General features: G+C 40.6%; 1 long non-coding RNA gene across 3 annotated transcripts in view; it reads left to right on the top strand.

The window, feature by feature from the left end:
- Window positions 1-566: 566 nt before the first annotated feature.
- LOC115939253 (uncharacterized) overlaps window positions 567-5851 on the top strand; it is a 48577-nt gene continuing 43292 nt past the window's right edge. For all 3 annotated transcript variants that reach the window (XR_014141331.1, XR_014141332.1, XR_014141330.1), the window contains exons 1-3: window positions 567-1081; window positions 1347-1733; window positions 1947-2010. This is a non-coding gene — a long non-coding RNA (uncharacterized LOC115939253). The remainder of the gene's footprint in view (window positions 1082-1346; window positions 1734-1946; window positions 2011-5851) is intronic.

Below are 5851 nucleotides of genomic sequence, written 5' to 3'. Positions count from 1 at the left end.
GGTGACTGGGTGATAGACACTGGGGAGGGTATGTGCTCTGGTCAGCGCTGTGAATTGTGCAAGACTGTTGAATCTCAGATCTGTACCTCTGAAACAAATAATGCAATATATGTTAAGAAAAAAAAAAAGAAGAAGAAGGTAGCGGGAGGGGAAGAATGAAGCGGGGGAAATCGGAGGGGTAGACGAACCATGAGAGACGATGGACTCTGAAAAACAAACTGAGGGTTCTAGAGGGGAGGGGGGTGGGAGGATGGGTTAGCCTGGTGATGGGTATTGAGGAGGGCACATTCTGCATGGAGCACTGGGTGCTATGCACAAACAATGAATCATGGAACACTTCATCTAAAACTAATGATGTAATGTATGGGGATTAACATAAGAATAAAAATAAAAAAAAAAAATCCTTAGGAATAAATGTGACCAAGGAAGTGAAAGAGCTGTATGCTGAAAAGTATGAAACACTGATGAAAAACTTGAAGAAGACACAAATAAATGGAAAGATGTCTTTGTTTTGCGTGGCCCCGGTGAACCTGTGAATGCCGATAAAGATTCCCAGCCCCACTCTTGACCTGTGAAATAGGATTTCTGCTGATGGGCCCAGAAAAGTGTTTTTAGAAGCTCCACATGAGTCCTAATGCAGCTAGTCCAAGGGCTTGCATTTGAGAACTACTGGACTTTTTTCTCATTTTTGCCTGTCTATATCTTGTCTCTGGCTTAGATTATAGCACTTGTAACACTTGATTTTATCTGTTTACTACTTTGTATTTCCAATATTATTCTGATAAGCTTCTTGCCTGGAGGCATAGTAGGAACCTAAACATTCTCACGTGGTGTCTGCCTTTCCTTTGGTCTTTCTCACTGAATATTTTCTCTTCTTCCTATCTTGTTTCTGCTTACCCATTGGGTGGGACTAATCTGGCAGTACTTTGTTCCCAGCCTACCCAACTATATATTTTCTTTCTCCTTACAGGATTTCCCATTTCTAACCCTCAGCTGATCTGCCTGCAAGGAAGAGGGGAAATGCCATGGGTTCCAGATTTAAGGGAAATTCAGGATGAAGAAGACCAAAGCACTTGACCGAGTGAGTGAACAAATTATGAAATAGGACATTTTCCAGGGTATTTTTTGGTGTGGATCCCTTTTTATTAGCCCTGGTGCTTATCTGGGGGACTCCTTTTGGTTTTGTGGTGGTGGTGGTGGTGGTTTTACAAAAGCTGAAATATTTCTTCAGTTTTGGAAATATTGCTTATATCATAAATGTCTCATCTTCATTTTTTCTCTCCTGTTCTTCTGAACCACCTTAACATTTCTTGCCTTTATGCTTCTCATTTTATTTTCTTCTTCAGCTGTACATTGTGAGACCCTTCGGTTCAACATCATGAGCCTCAGCTACTTCCTGACTGCTATCCATTCCATCTATTGAGGTTTCTTTTTCTGCAGAGAAAAAAAAAAAAAAAAGGAGGCTGGGTGACTTAATGGGAGGAGAGAGAGATGAACAAAGGTTATGTGGAGAAGAGCAACTGATGTGTCAAATGCTATCGCCCAGGCTTGTTATGTCAAGGAAAGGCAGAGGAAGGTGGCAAGTGCTGTGTCAAGAAATGGTTTAAAGCTTCAGGGAATATGGTATCTCAACTGGGTCTCAGCAATGAGTCGGATTTCCGCAGATGAAGGTGGGAGAGGAAGAGCATGACACGTGACAGCAACTGCAAAGGCTGTGGCCCTGTGACCAAACGGTGAGGCATGGGGGCATGAGGTGGCGGAGCCAGGGGGCTATCTGCAGTGTTGACTAGATCTATGACTGGGAGAACTATTCCAGGCCAAGTCATAGATCAGGCTAAGTAGGAATGGGGAGGCTGATGCTTCAAAGATGCTGCCAAACTGAAGGGATTTCTGGGAACGTATTACCGAAAATCTCCATTCATCTTACATTCCCTTTCTTTTTCTAGGTCTTTTTGTGTTCGGGCTTCCTTCCTTGTGAGGTGGGACATGCCAGCACACTCTGGGATGGAAGTGAGTATTATGTCAATATGACAAACAGCGCAGTGTTTTTTTTAATTAAGAGACTTCGTTTTTTAGAATAGTTTTAAATTTACAGAAATATTGAGCAGATAGCATAGAGGATTCTCATATCATAGCCCCCCATCACAGTTTCCCCTGTTATTAAGATCTTGCGTTAGTGTGATACATTTGTTATAATTAATAAACTAGTACTAACACATTATTATTAACGAAGTCCGTAGTTTACATTGACATTCAGTCTTTGTGTTGTACATTCGGTGGGTTTTGAAAATGCAAAAAGTCATGTATCCACCGTTACAGCATCAAACAGAATAGTTTCATCATCCTAAAATTCCTCTGTGCTTCACCTATTCATCCCTCCGCTACCAACTCCCGCTACATTGGACCACTGCTAGCCACTGCTAGTTCTGCCTTTTCCAGAATAGCATATAGGTGGAATCAGGCAGTTGTAGCCTTTTCAGACTGGCTTCCTTTCCTTACCAAAATGCATTAATGCTTCCTTCATGTCTTTTCATGTCTTGATAGCTCATGACTTTTTATCCCTGAATCATATTCCATTGCATGGAATAGCACACTTCGTTTATCCATTCATCTAGAGAAGGGCATCTTAATCGCTTGCCAGTTTTGACAGAAAGCTGCACATTTGTGTGTAGGTTTTTGTGTTGACATAGGTTTTCTTTTTCTTTTAACTGCTTTGTTGAGGTTATGACTGACATACAGAAAGCTGTAGATATTTAATGTATACAACTTGATGTGTTTGGAGGTAAGTATACACCTCTGAAACTATTATTACAGTCAGTGCCATAAAATCATCCATCACCTTCAAAAATTTCTTCTTGCCCCTGAAACCCAGGTTTGACTCCAAGGTTGAATTCTTTTTTTTTTTATTTTTAAATTTTTATTGAAATTCTAGTTAGTGAACATACACTGTAATATGGTTTCAGGAGTGGAATTCAGTGATTCATCACTTACATACAACACCCAGTGCTCATCACAACAAATGCCCTCCTTGATCCCCATCACCTATTTGACCCATCCCCCTCCCACCTCCGTTCACCAACCCGCAGTTTTTTTCTCAATCATTAAGAGTCTCTTATGGCTTGTCCCCCCCACCCCACCTCCTGTTTCCCCCTTCCCATATGTTCATCTGTTTTGTTTCTTAAATTCCACATGTGAGTGAAATCACATGGTATTTGTCTTTCTGTGACTGCCTTATCTTGCTGAGCATAATACACTCTAGCTCCATCCACATCGCTGCAAATGGCAAGATTTTATTCTGACACAAGTTTTCAATCAGTTTGGCATATCCCTAGGAATGTGATTTCTGTATCGTATGATAAAACTATGTTTACATTTGTAAGGAACTGCCAAAATGACTTCCAAAGTGGCTGTGCCATTTGGCATGTCTTCCCGCAATGAATGAGGGTTCCTGCTGCTCCACACCCCTATCAGCATTTTGTACATCAGGTTTGTTTTTGTGTTTTATTTTTTTATTTTTAGCCACTCTAGTAGATGTATAGGGGTATGTCATTGTTTTAAATTTCAGTCCCCTTATGACGTAGATGATGTTGCCTATTCATATGCTTGTTTGCCTTTTCTATATCTTCTTTGGTGAGGTATATTTTCAGCTCTTTTCCCCATTTTTAAATTGCATTATTTTTTTTTAATGTTTCGTCGTTCTGAAAGGTCTTTGTGTATTTGGAAATAAGGTCCTTTGTCACATATGTTTTGTAAATATGTTTTATCATTCTGTGGCTTGTCTTTATGTTGTCTTAACAGGGTCCGTCACAAAACAGAACTTTTTAATTTTACTAAAGTCCAACTTCTCAAATTTTTATTTCGTTGGGTTATACTGAAGTGTCATCACCAAACCCAGGGTTATGTAGATTTTCTCCTGCGCTGTATTTTATACATTTTCCAGTTTTGGTTTTACATATAGGTCTATGATCCATATTGGGTTAATTTTTATGAAAGATACCAGGTCTGTGTCTAGCTCCTTTTTTTCCTTTTCTTTTCTTTCTTTCTTTCTTTTTTTTGGCATATGGACATCCAGTTCCTACAGTGCCATGTATTGAAAGACTGTTCTTTTATCACTGAATTGTCATTTGACTTTATTTTTTAAAAAATTTTATTTTATTATGTTATGTTAGTCACCATACAATACATCATTAGTTTTTGATGTAGTGATCCAAAATTCATTGTTTTCATATAACACCCATTGCCCCATGCAGTACGTGCCCTCCTTAGTACCCATCACCAGGCTAACCCATCCCTCCAACCCCCTCCCCTCTAAAACCCTCAGTTTGTTTCTCGGAGTCCATAGTCTCTCATGGTTCATCTCTCCCTCCGATTTCCCCCTTCATTTTTCCCTTCCTTCTCCTAATGTCCTCCGTGCTATTCCTTATGTTCCCCAAATAAGTGAAATCATATGATAATTGACTTTCTCTGCTTGACTCATTTTACTTAGCATAATCTCCTCCAGTCCGAATCGATGTTGATGCAAACGTTGGGTATTCATCTTTCTGATGGCTGAGTAATATTCCGTTGTATATATGGACCACATCTTTTTTATCCATTCATCTGTTGAAGGGCATCTCAGCTCTTTCCACAGTTTGGCTATTGCGGACATTGCTGCTATGAACATTGAGGTGCAGATGGCCCTTCTTTTCACTACATCTGTGTCTTTGGAGTCAATACCCAGTAGTGCAATTGCTGGATCATAGGGTAGCTCTATATTTAATTTCTTGAGGCACCTCCACACTGTTTTCCAAAGTGACTGTACCAACTTGCATTCCCACCAACAGTGTAAGAGGGTTCCCCTTTCTCCACGACCTGTCCAGCATTTGTTGTTTCTTGCCCTGTCCATTTTGGCCATTCTAACTGATGTAAGGTGGTATCTCAGTGTGGTTTTGATTTGTATTTCCCTGATGGCTAATGATGATGAACATTTTTTCATGTGTCTGTTAGCCATTTGTATGTCTTCTTTGGAGAAGTGTCTGTTCATGTCTTCTGCCCATTTTTTGACTTGATTATTTGTCTTTTGGGTGTTGAGTTTGAGAAGTTCTTTATTGATCTTGGCTACCAGCCCTTTATCTGTATCTTCTCCCATTCTGTGGGTTCCCTCTTTGTTTTGTGTGTGTGTTTTTTTTTTAAAGATTTTATTTTTTATTTATTTGACAGAGAGAGACACAGCGAGAGAGGGACCACAAGCAGGGGGAGTGGGAGAGGGAGAAGCAGGCTTCCTGCGGAGCAGGGAGCCCGATGCGGGGCTCGATCCCAGGACCCTGGGATCATGACCTGAGCTGAAGGCAGACGCTTAACGACTGAGCCACCCAGGCGCCCCTGCCTTTTGTTTTGTTGACTATTTCCTTTGCTGTGCAGAAGCTTTTTATCTTGATGAAGTCCCAAAAGTTCATTTTGGCTTTCGTTTCACTAGCCTTGGGAGATGTATCTTGAAAGATGTTGCTGTATCCGTTGTCAAAGAGGTTACTGCCTATGTTCTCCTCTAGGATTTCGATGGATTCCTGTCTCATATTGAGGTCTTCCATCCATTTTGAGTTTATCTTTGTGTATGGTGTTAGAGAATGGTTGAGTTTCATTCTTCTGCATGTGGCTGTCCAGTTTTCCCAGCACCATTTATTGAAGAGACTGTCTTTTTTCCATTGCATGTTTTTTCCTGCTTTGTTGAGGAGTATTTGACCATAGAGTTGATGGTCCATATCTGGGCTCTCTATTCTGTTCCATTGGTCTATATGTCTGTTTTTGTGCCAGTACCGTGCTGTCTTGGTGATCACAGCTTTGTCATATAGCTTGAAATCGGGCAACGTGATGC

The sequence above is a fragment of the Leptonychotes weddellii genome, chromosome X (genome assembly GCF_054177405.1).
Source record: "Leptonychotes weddellii isolate Sample4059 chromosome X, ASM5417740v2, whole genome shotgun sequence".
In the NCBI taxonomy this organism is placed as follows: domain Eukaryota; kingdom Metazoa; phylum Chordata; class Mammalia; order Carnivora; family Phocidae; genus Leptonychotes; species Leptonychotes weddellii.
The sequence above is the reverse complement of the archived record's forward strand: the minus strand, read 5'-3'. Positions and strand labels throughout refer to the sequence as shown.